This window comes from Salmo salar, chromosome ssa10, assembly GCF_905237065.1.
Source record: "Salmo salar chromosome ssa10, Ssal_v3.1, whole genome shotgun sequence".
In the NCBI taxonomy this organism is placed as follows: domain Eukaryota; kingdom Metazoa; phylum Chordata; class Actinopteri; order Salmoniformes; family Salmonidae; genus Salmo; species Salmo salar.
In genome coordinates this window covers 34823328-34835684 of record NC_059451.1, presented here as the reverse complement: position 1 = coordinate 34835684, position 12357 = coordinate 34823328, and positions in this window count along the sequence as shown.

Genomic DNA, 12357 nt, shown 5'->3' with positions numbered 1-12357 from the left:
CTGGGACTCTTTCTGTGTGATTTTGTCATCTGCTTCTGTTTCAGGGAGAGAGGATTTGTCCTCATGCCCAATACACACAAACATGCACGCACACACATGCACAAACTCAGGCACAAACAGCCTAACAGTTGTGGTTCTGATTACTCACCAGCAAACCCAACCACTTCTCTGGTAGTCCCTGTGATAAGCAATGAGTGATTGCTGTTTCTTGTAGAAATGGGCGTTTTAAATGATTTCACTATTTGAATAATATAATGATTTTTTTGTAGGATTCAAGCGCCAGTCATGTAAAAAAAAGAAGAAGAAAAAAAAGTTTTTGTTAACTTCAATGGAGACTTGTTGCACGACTTGGGAGAGAGTTGGTGTACTGCTCTGCTTGTTTCAGCAGAAGGTGGGGGCGATGGAGGAGAGGAGCAGGGGCCGGTGTGTGTGACAGTCTAAGCGGGAAGGAGAGACAAAAAAAAGAAAGTAGCCGAATCGACTCATGCTAGTTAGACAAACTTGTTGCTGCCACGGCTTATCTATCATACCATCTGATAGTAACTAGTATTCTGCCAGCAGCACAAATTAAGACATCATATTAGAATGGTAATGAGTAAACCTTCAAAATAAAACTCTGCATTTCAAAACATTGTAATGCTGATAACTAATTTAAAAGATATTGAATTTTAATCAAAAGACACTTTTATTGTGGCAAGTAATTAATGAAAAAAAATATAGGGTTTTACTTATTTTTGTTGTTGTTGAAAATACACTGCTCAAAAAAATAAAGGGAACACTAAAATAACACATCCTAGATCTGAATGAATGAAATAATCTTATTAAATACTTTTTTCTTTACATAGTTGAATGTGCTGACAACAAAAGCACACAAAAATAATCAATGGAAATCCAATTTATCAACCCATGGAGGTCTGGATTTGGAGTCACACTCAAAATTAAAGTGGAAAACCACACTACAGGCTGATCCAACTTTGATGTAATGTCCTTAAAACAAGTCAAAATGAGGCTCAGTAGTGTATGTGGCCTCCACGTGCCTGTATGACCTCCCTACAATGCCTGGGCATGCTCCTGATGAGGTGGCGGATGGTCTCCTGAGGGATCTCCTCCCAGATCTGGACTAAAGCATCCGCCAACTCCTGGACAGTCTGTGGTGCAACGTGGCGTTGGTGGATGGAGCGAGACATGATGTCCCAGATGTGCTCAATTGGATTCAGGTCTGGGGAATGGGCGGGCCAATCCATAGCATCAATGCCTTCCTCTTTCAGGAACTGCTGACACACTCCAGCCACATGAGGTCTAGCATTGTCTTGCATTAGGAGGAACCCAGGGCCAACTGCACCAGCATATGGTCTCACAAGGGGTCTGAGGGTCTCATCTCGGTACCTAATGGCAGTCAGGCTACCTCTGGCGAGCACATGGAGGGCTGTGCGGCCCCCCAAAGAAATGCCACCCCACACCATGACTGACCCACCGCCAAACCGGTCATGCTGGAGGATGTTGCAGGCAGCAGAACGTTCTCCACGGCATCTCCAGACTCTGTCACGTCTGTCACATGTGCTCAGTGTGAACCTGCTTTCATCTGTGAAGAGCACAGGGCGCCAGTGGCGAATTTGCCAATCTTGGTGTTCTCTGGCAAATGCCAAACGTCCTGCACGGTGTTGGGCTGTAAGCACAACCCCCACCTGTGGATGTCGGGCCCTCATACCACCCTCATGGAGTCTGTTTCTGACCGTTTGAGCAGACACATGCACATTTGTGGCCTGCTGGAGGTCATTTTGCAGGGCTCTGGCAGTGCTCCTCCTGCTCCTCCTTGCACAAAGGCGGAGGTAGCGGTCCTGCTGCTGGGTTGTTGCCCTCCTACGGCCTCCTCCACGTCTGCTGAATTACTGGCCTGTCTCCTGGTAGCGCCTCCATGCTCTGGACACTACGCTGACAGACACAGCATACCTTCTTGCCACAGCTCGCATTGATGTGCCATCCTGGATGAGCTGCACTACCTGAGCCACTTGTGTGGGTTGTAGACTCCGTCTCATGCTACCACTAGAGTGAAAGCACCGCCAGCATTCAAAAGTGACCAAAACATCAGCCAGGAAGCATAGGAACTGAGAAGTGGTCTGTGGTCCCCACCTGCAGAACCACTCCTTTATTGGGGGTGTCTTGCTAATTGCCTATAATTTCCACCTGTTGTCTATTCCATTTGCACAACAGCATGTGAAATGTATTGTCAATCAGTGTTGCTTCCTAAGTGGACAGTTTGATTTCACAGAAGTGTGATTGACTTGGAGCTATATTGTGTTGTTTAAGTGTTCCCTTTATTTTTTTGAGCAGTGTACTATGTTGACACTGGTATGTTGAGAATATTGGGCTGAAAAGAGAACTTTTCTACCTCTCTCAGCTAAAGTGGGGTGGTAATTACTGATTAGGGTCTTTAGTAACCAAATATGTTGTTTTGAATCGGGACTGTATCGTACATATCCAACAGCACTTTGTTCTCCAACCCTTCCATAGCGCCCAATGCAATACAATGTAATACTCTATATGGGATACATATTAGCTTGTACAGAGAACTTTTCCACCTGTCTCAGCTAAATTGGGGTGGGAAATACACAGTAGGGTCTCTACTAACCGAATATGGATCGTTTTTGGAAGGGGACCTGCTGCTGGCTTTTCACTCCGACCCCTCCAACGCAATACACTGTAATAGACTGTACATGGGATACATATTGGCTTGTAAAGAGAAAACTTTACAACCTTTCTGAAATATGACTTGCTTGGTTCAACTATTAGTTTTTTAGCCTGGCTGTACACTGACTGCAATTTTGAAAGCATAGACTTTGAATGTGGAGGAGATCATTTGCAGGTAGCATTTCCTTTACAAAAAATGTTTTGTCACACATATCGCTGTTTTGAAGCCTCTGTTGAAATAGTGGTTGTGTAGTCTGTCCTGATATCACTGCCTTTTTGTACTTACGGAAAAGTGGTGATTCCTAAAAAGAGAATTGTACAATAGGGATTTCATTCCTTTACTTTTGCTGCAAATAAGCCCTCAAATATATATATTTGAACATTTCTGATACTTCTTTGCGAATGGACCTTTTCTCATTCATTAAACACTTAATTACTTGGAGTTTTTCACCTAAATTAATCCAAAACGCTTCAGCTGAAAAGGGACACTAGATTATAGGCTGCGTATCTACTTCATCCTCAAAATCATTAGACTCAAGTGTTTCCTTGCTTATCAATGGTTATCAATGGTCATCTTCACAACAGTGTTCCTTAAGAATTACAGGATCGGTGTCCCGTAATCAGGACAGTTGTGGCTTATTATGCGATAATGTGACTAGAATGGCATTGTAAACAACAGCCAACTTTTTGGGACATAGACATGTCTTATATTGGCAGAAAGCTTAAATTATTGTTAATCTAACTGCAGTGTCCAATTTACAGTAGCTATTACAGTGAAACAATACCATGCTATTGTTTGAGGATGTGCACAACAACAAAACACTTTTATCAGGCAACTGATTTGATACATTCATCTCTGAAGGTAAATCATGTACTTACATTCAGTAATCTTACTCCCATTTGTCATCCAAAGGGTCCCAGAGATAAAATGTAGCATTGTTTTATTTGATAAAATACATTTTTATATCTTAACACGATCCATGTTGTACACAGCGTTTTGCATGAATTCCGACTCTTTCAACATGAAACAAAACAATCTATGAAATATAAACGCTAAATCTTGTTTCACCTAGTCAAGTTTGGTTCCTGTTCAATCATCAGACAACCAAACTTGTTTCATCATTCTACATTACGTATTGGCAAAACAACACATATAATATATTAGCCCACGAAGGACAGACACTATTACGCACCAATGAGACGGGCGGTGTTCACTCGATTGACAGTCTCTTGGGCCGATGACCTCCTACAGTTTATAAACTTAGCTAGCTAGATAGCCAATGAGCTGGGCTTTCCATGAGTATGTGATCGCACTTTGTAGGACAAATGGCTGTTATGCTAGAGCTGTCCGTAACAGGATTCATTATCAATTGAAAATCAACAGGACGCAGGTAAGTTTATGTTACACAGCAGTTCACTTTCTTCTACAAACTTTTCTCAAAACTGAAAAAGTACAACATGGCTACTAAGAGTGGAAAAGTCCAAGTTTACAAATTTGGATGATATTATTGCAGAAATTGACATGGAGAGTAACACAGAACAAATGGATGAGGAGTCTGAGTGAGGAGTTTTGATTCCAGCGCGCAAGAAAGATTTGGAAGGAAAATATACTTTTAGATCAGTAAGTAAAATATGTTTTTGCTTCTCATGCTAATGCAGTTGCATGTGTTATGTTGGCTATGACATGCTTTTTCTGTTCTATGTTTATAGATATGTGTTGTGATTTTGATGTATTGACGCAGAAGATTATCTGTAAAGGTATTGACGCAGGGCTCACCCCCTGCTAAAATAAAGGTTAAAGAAAATAAGTAATAGTAAACTTGAGTTGTAACAGAATTTTTTGAAATCCTCAATAGTGGTAGATACTCCAAAAAGACTAGATTCAAGTCCTCCATCTCACACTCATTCAAATGTAGAAACTGGTTCCAACATTCTGACCCCTCTGCTATCTCTGGGTCCACATCCACCCCCGCCCGGCCATCTAAAAGGTTAGTACCTTTTATGTAGGAAAGCTAATGATCCATCATGTATGATATTCCTGGGAGTGTGTAAACAAAAATAAATATTACATAGCATTTTTGTATGTTCTCTATAGTTATGTACTTGAAAATGTATAAATTGACCAATTCGGCCATTTGGGTACATTTGGGCAAACTCGTGAGGGACACCTGGGAGAGTTTATGCAAAATAATGTAGCTTGTGTTCTTGAATGTACCAGTGTGAAACTTTGCACACACTGTTGCCCTCTTGTTGACAACATTTAAATTATCCCCAGCTTCTGATCTCAATGTATGGCCTTGAAGCTATACATGATTGGCTTATGAAACATGGACAACTGGATGGTGATTGGACATGTTTGACAGCTTTACATAGTTAAGTGACCCCAAAGCTCCATGCTCTTCCAACTGAGCTACAAGGGACCACAGATAATGGTCTTGTTAGCCTTTGCTGAATGGATGTGTTCATCCTGAATTGATACACTATTTAACCTTTCTCTACATGTTGTCATGGCTGTCCTGTGAGGATCACAATGGTTGACAATGGTTGGCAATGGCAATGGTTGGCAATGGTTGACAATGGTTGACAATAAAACCAGACCTTCTCTCACCCACAGAAGAGGGGAGGAGGGAACTGGGCCGGTTTGTCAGTCCACACACTGTTGTAAATTGCAGGAAAAGGGGTCTCTTTCCCCCCTCCAGTAAAATCCACCAAGGAATGTACTTTGTTAACTTCTTGCAGATCTGTGGGACGGTAGTGTCCCATTTCGACAACTTCCGGTGAAATTGCAGAGCGCCAAATTCAAATTAAATTACTATAAATATTAAACTTTCATGAAATCACAAGTGCAAAATAGCAATATAAAGCTTAACTTGTTGTTAATCAGCCGCCATGTCAGATTTCCAAAAGGCTTTATGGCAAAAGCAAACCATGCACTTATCTGAGGATAGCGCCCAACACACAAATGCATAACAAATCATTTTCAACCAGGGAGTTGCGACACGAAAGTCAGAAATAGCGACATAATATATGCCTTACCTTTGAAGATCTTCTTCTGTTGGCACTCCAAAAGGTCCCAGTTACATTACAAATGGCCCTTTTGATAAAGTCCTTCTTTATATCCATAAAAACTCAGTTTAGCTGGTGCGCTTCAGTCAATAATCCACTCGGTTTCCCTCCTTCAAAATGCATACAAAATGAATCCCAAACGTTACCAATAAACTTATCCAAACAAGTCAATCAACGTTTATAATCAAACCTTAGGTACCCTAATACACAAATAAATTATCAAATTTAACCTGTTAGGGCTAGGGGGCAGCATTTGCACGTCTGGATAAAAAAAATTGTACCCGATTTAATCTGGTTACTAATCCTACCCAGTAACTAGAATATGCATATACTTATTATATATGGATAGAAAACACTCTAAAGTTTCTAAAACTGTTTGAATGGTGTCTGTGAGTATAACAGAACTCATTTGGCAGGCAAAACCCTGAGACATTTTCTGACAGGAAGTGGATACCTGATGTGTTGTATTGACTTTAAACCTATCCCATTGAAAAACACAGGGGCTGAGGAATATTTTGGCACTTCCTATTGCTTCCACTAGATGTCACCAGCCTTTACAAAGTGTTTTGAGTCTTCTGGAGGGAGATCTGACCGAACAAGAGCCATGGAACGATGATGTCCCATTAGACACCTGGCGCGCGAGTTCATGTTGGGTACCCTCGTTCCAATACGTTATAAAAGAGTATGCATTCGTCCACCTTGAATATTATTCATGTTCTGGTTAAAAAGGCCCTAATGATTTATGCTATACAACGTTTGACATGTTTGAACGAACGGAAATATATTTTTTCCCCTCGTTCATGACGAGAAGTCCGGCTGGCTTAGATCATGTGCTAACAAGACGGAGATTTTTGGACATAAATGATGAGCTTTTTTGAACAAAACTACATTCGTTATGGACCTGTGATACCTGGAAGTGACATCTGATGAAGAGAATCAAAGGTAATGGATTATTTACATAGTATTTTCGATTTTAGATCTCCCCAACATGACGTCTAGTCTGTATCGCAACGCGTATTTTTCTGGGCGCAGTGCTCAGATTATTGCAAAGTGTGATTTCCCAGTAAGGTTATTTTTAAATCTGGCAAGTTGATTGCGTTCAAGAGATGTAAATCTATAATTCTTTAAATGACAATATAATATTTTACCAATGTTTTCTAATTTTAATTATTTAATTTGTGACGCTGACTTGACTGCCGGTTATTGGAGGGAAACGATTTCCTCAACATCAATGCCATAGTAAAACGCTGTTTTTGGATATAAATATGAACTTGATAGAACTAAAAATGCATGCATTGTCTAACATAATGTCCTAGGAGTGTCATCTGATGGAGATTGTAAAAGGTTAGTGCATCATTTTAGCTGGTTTTATGGTTTTGGTGACCCTGTCTTTGACTTGACAAAACATTACACACAACTCTTGTAAATGTACTGTCCTAACATACTCTAAATTTATGCTTTCGCCGTAAAACCTTTTTGAAATCGTAAAACGTGGTTAGATTAAGGAGATGTTTATCTTTCAAATGGTGTAAAATAGTTGTATTTTTGAAAAATTTGAATTTTGACATTTATTTGGATTCAAATTTGCCGCTCTTGAAATGCACCTGCTGTTGATGGAGTGCACCACGGGTGGCACGCTAGCGTCCCACCTAGCCCATAGAGGTTAAGACGGAGAATCGTTATTGTCTTTACCTGAAAAAAACACCAAAGAACGCGCTCTCATTCATGTGCTTGGAAACACTACAGCCAAAATGGGAGCCACCTAGAAAAACTACAATTTCTGGCTAATTTTTCCAAAAACCAGCCTGAATGTCACGTCCTGACCAGTAAAAGGGGTTGTTTGTTATTGTAGTTTGGTCAGGGTGTTGCAGGGGGTGTATGTTTAGTGTGTTTCGGGGTTTTTGGTTTATGTTCTATGTTTTCTATGTCTATGTGGTTGTCTAGTTTTTCTATTTCTATGTTGGGGTTTTGGAACGACCTCCAATTAGAGGCAGCTGGTTGTCATTGCCTCTAATTGGAGGCCATATTTAAGTGGTTTAGTTTTCTCTTGTGTTTGTGGGTGGTTGTTTCCGTGTATAGTCTGAGCACCTTACGGGACTGTTTCGTCGTTTGTTTTGTGTAAGTGTTTTGTTTGGGTTTTTCTTCAATAAAAGGAAGATGAGCATTCACATACCCGCTGCGTTTTGGTCTACCTACAACGACACTGTGTGACAGAACCACCCACCATAAGAGGACCAAGCTGCGGAGGAAGGAGCAACATAGGAGCTATTTAGAGTCGTGGACATGGGAAGAAATGATGGATGGAAAAGGACCATGGCACCAGGTTGGGGAGTACCGGCGCCCAAAGGAGGAGCTGGAGGCAGCAAAGGCTGAGCGTCGGAGGTACGAGGCATTATATCCTCCATTTCAGGAGGTGAGGAGGCAGCCCCCCCAAAAATGTTGGGGGGGGGGGGCACACGGGGAGCTGGAGTAAGTCAGGCAATAGGCCTGAACCAACTCCTCGTGCTTACTATGGGGAGCGCTTGGCGGTGAGAGCACCGTGCTATGGGGAAGTGCGCATGGTCTCGCCCATCCGCACACACAGTCCGGTACGGGTGATACCAGCCCCCCGTAAGTGCCGTGCTAGAGTGGGCATCGAGCCAGGGAGAAGTGAGCCGGCACAACACATCTGGCCACCAGTGCGTCTCCTAGGCCTAGGCTACCCTGTGCCTGCTCTACGCATGGCAACCATCATGCCTCAGCACAGCCCAGTTCGCCCTGTGCCAGCACTCCGCCCGTGCAGGGCTACAGTTACAATCCAGCCAGGACGGGTTGTGCAGGCTGTGCGCTCCAGACCTCCAGTGTGTATTCATGGCCCAGTGTATCCAGTTCCTGCTCCTCACACCAGCCCTGTGGTGCGTGTTACGGTTCTGGCACCTCCAAAGCCAGCCCTGAACAGTTCCCCATCCAAAGCTTCCGGCGACAGTTCCCCATCCAGAGCTTCCGGCGACAGTGCCCCGTCTAGAGCTTCCGGCGACAGTTCCCCGTCTAGTGCTTCCGGCGACGTCCTACAGTCCGGAGCCGACAGAGACGGCCCACAGTCCGGAGCCGTCAGAGACGGCCCACAGTCCGGAGCCTGCAGAGACGGCCCACTGTCCGGAGCCTGAAGAGACGGCCCACAGTCCGGAGCCTGCAGAGACGGCCCACAGTCCGGAGCCTGCAGAGACGGCCCACAGTCCGGAGCCTGCAGAGACGGCCCACAGTCCGGAGCCTGCAAAGACGGCCCACAGTCCGGAGCCTGCAGAGATGGCCCACAGTACGGAGCCTCGGGGTTTCGCCTGCCATTTCAGTTCTGTTATACTCAGACATTATTTTAACAGTTTTAGAAACTTTAGAGTGTTTTCTATCCAAATCTACCAATTATATGCATATTCTAGATTCTGGGCAGAGTAGCAGGCAGTTTACTTTGGGCACGCTTTTCTTCCGGACGTCAAAATACTGCCCCCTATCCCAAAGAAGTTAACAGTCTTTTTCCCACCGAACCATATTGTGGGGAATGGTCAGTGGGGAGCTATAGAAAACTAATGTCATTGTCAGTAACTGCTAGGAGTGGTGGTAGGAGTCAGCCGCAGAGAGCAGAGGTAAGGAAATTTGTGTTTATTCCATAAAACACAAAACGGTCGACGCCAACACAACCGGCGTGAAAAATGCAAAGTGCCCAGAACAACAGGTACACAGCATGCATATAAAATAACACTTGTCGATCACCAGCACATCCAATAACAAAAACACACTCAGACGCAGAATAATCCCGCACAAACCTGGGCGGGCTAAGCAGGCTTAACCTGTTATGGCTAGGGGGCAGTATTTTCACGGCTGGATAAAAAAATGTACCCGATTTAATCTGGTTACTACTCCTGCCCAGTAACTAGAATATGCATATAATTATTGGCGTTGTATAGAAAACACTCCAAATTTTCTAAAACTGTTTGAATGGTGTCTGTCAGTATAACAGAACTCAAATGGCAGGTCAAAACCTGAGAGATTCCTTTACAGGAAGTGGCCTGTCTGACCATTTCTTGAACTTCTTTGCCATCTCTATCTTTTACAAAGGATCTCTGCTCTAACGTGACACTTCCTACGTCTTCCATGGGCGCTCAGAGCCCGGGAAAAACCTGAATGTCGTCACCCCAGCCCCAGGCTAAAACACATTATCGCCTTTCTCAAGTGGCCGATCAAGGGACTGTGGGCTTAGGCGCGTGCCCTGGCCGCCCCCGTCTTTGTTATTTTTCCTCTGTTTGCCGAAAAGGAGATTCCCGGTCGGAATATTATCGCTTTTTTACGAGATAAATTGCATAAAAATTGATTTTAAACAGCGGTTGACATGCTTCGAAGTACGGTAATGGAATATTTAGACATTTTTTGTCACGAATTGCGCCATGCGCACGACCCTGATTTACCATTTCGGATAGTGTCTGGGACGCACGAACAAAACGCCGCTATTAGGATATAACGATGGATTATTTGGGACCAAACCAACATTTGTTATTGAAGTAGCAGTCCTGGGAGTGCATTCTGACGAAGACAACAAAGGTAATAACATTTTTGTTATAGTAAATCTGATTTTGGTGAAGGTGTTACGCACGCCTCTAGATAGAGGGAACGCAACACCCTGCTACAACTTAAATCTCCGTGGTGTGAAAAAGGTAGGGAAGTGTAGGTGTGAGCAAGGATGACACAAAGGCAGAGAATACCGTTAACAGGGAATTTATTCCTTCACGCGGTAAGGTTGGGGAAAAGGGGCTGGACGGAACCAAAGCAAAGAAACAAAATATCAAAGCCCCCTCTCCTACCTTACCTGCCTACCCACTACTTACCTAACTAGCACCACCTGGTGCACTAACCAAAATACAGGGGATGGTCCGCCCAGGTCTTTCCTAGTGTGTATAGACAATAAATTACTACGGGTATATGTATGCCCGCGGACCTCTTGCCTAAGCACTCCCTAGGTGCCTTCCCCTTCCCCCTGGGAACAAAGGAAACAGAATAACAAACGTCTTCAGAACAACCTGAGAAAAAACAATTAACTCAGGACATTAAAGAAGCTCTCTCTGAGCAACAAACTAACACAGAACATTATAAGGTTTCTCAGCAACAACTAACTAAGTACATACCAAATGTTCTTTCTGCGAAACAACCAACATATATATCTCTGCCATCAACCTTCTCTCTCAGCAAATATCTCTGTGTCTCTCTCTGTGTGTCTTCCTCCTCTGAGCAACAGCACACTGGCTTATATAGCTTTAGGTGGGGTTGTTAATTGGAGACAGCTGCGTCCTGACGAGGGGGCGGGGTCAGCTCTCTAATCAGCAATGGGGCCGACCAATCAGCTGCTTGGAGAACTTCAGGAAGCCATTACCTGAAACACACTCACAAATATACAAACTACAAGACAGAAACTGGGGAACGTAACAAAGGCTAAACTTGCTGGGTGTCTAAATAGCTAGCCCGTGATGGCTGGGCTATGTACTTAGAATATTGCAAAATGTGCTTTCACCAAAAAGCTATTTTAAAATCGGACATATCGAGTGCATAGAGGAGTTCTGTATCTATAATTCTTAAAATAATTGTTATGCTTTTTGTGAACGTTTATCGTGAGTAATTTAGTAAATTGTTAGTAAATTCCCCGGAAGTTTGCGGGGGGTATGCTAGTTCTGAATGTCACATACTCTCACAGACATCATTCAAACAGTTTTAGAAACTTCAGAGTGTTTTCTATCCAAATCTACTAATAATATGCATATTCTCGTTTCTGGGCAAGAGTAGTAACCAGTTTAAATCGGGTACGTTTTTTATCCGGCCGTGAAAATACTGCCCCCTAGCCCAGACAGGTTAATGAAAGTAAAGTCACGACAACGTATACAGCAAAGAATAAACGTAACCTTTGTGTTATTTAACCCCATCGTGTCAAAGGCTTGCCAAATCACAGTTCACATGACTTATTCTGTGTGGTGTAATGATTTTATTGACTAGACTGTTGATTTTTATATTTTTTTTTTACGAATTAAATGAATTCACTGCTTTACCTTGCAAATGATTTGCCTCAGGACATAGCTTTGCTCCACAGAAAACCATATCACAGTATTGCAAAGAGGAAGCTGATCATACATGCTGTGGAGTTCCATTGAAAAGCTCTTAGAGAGTCTACCGAGGTACACTGAACATCAGCAAGTCATCCAACACCACAGGAATCATGTCCTACTCTCTCCTGAGTTGAGTTGTGCCTTGAGGACAAACTGCAGTGATGAATCTTTATTATCGCTCCTCTCCCTTCATTCTGCCAAAACCATGTTCTCTAGAGACAGGCACAGCCATCCACACCATGGTAGAAGGATAGTAGAACACACACACACACACAGTCAGGGGACAGTGAAGTTGCTCTTTATTCTAGGCCTGCTCTGTCAGCAGTAATCAGGGTAGTGTGATGTGATCCTGATGAGAAGCAGTAATATGCACTGTGGCTTTACTGTCCTCCCCATTCCCTCGAAATCCCTGTCTATTGACTCACCCTGATAAAGTTTGAATTTAATTGTCTGTCAGTCCCAACGGGGTGGGGATCCTGAG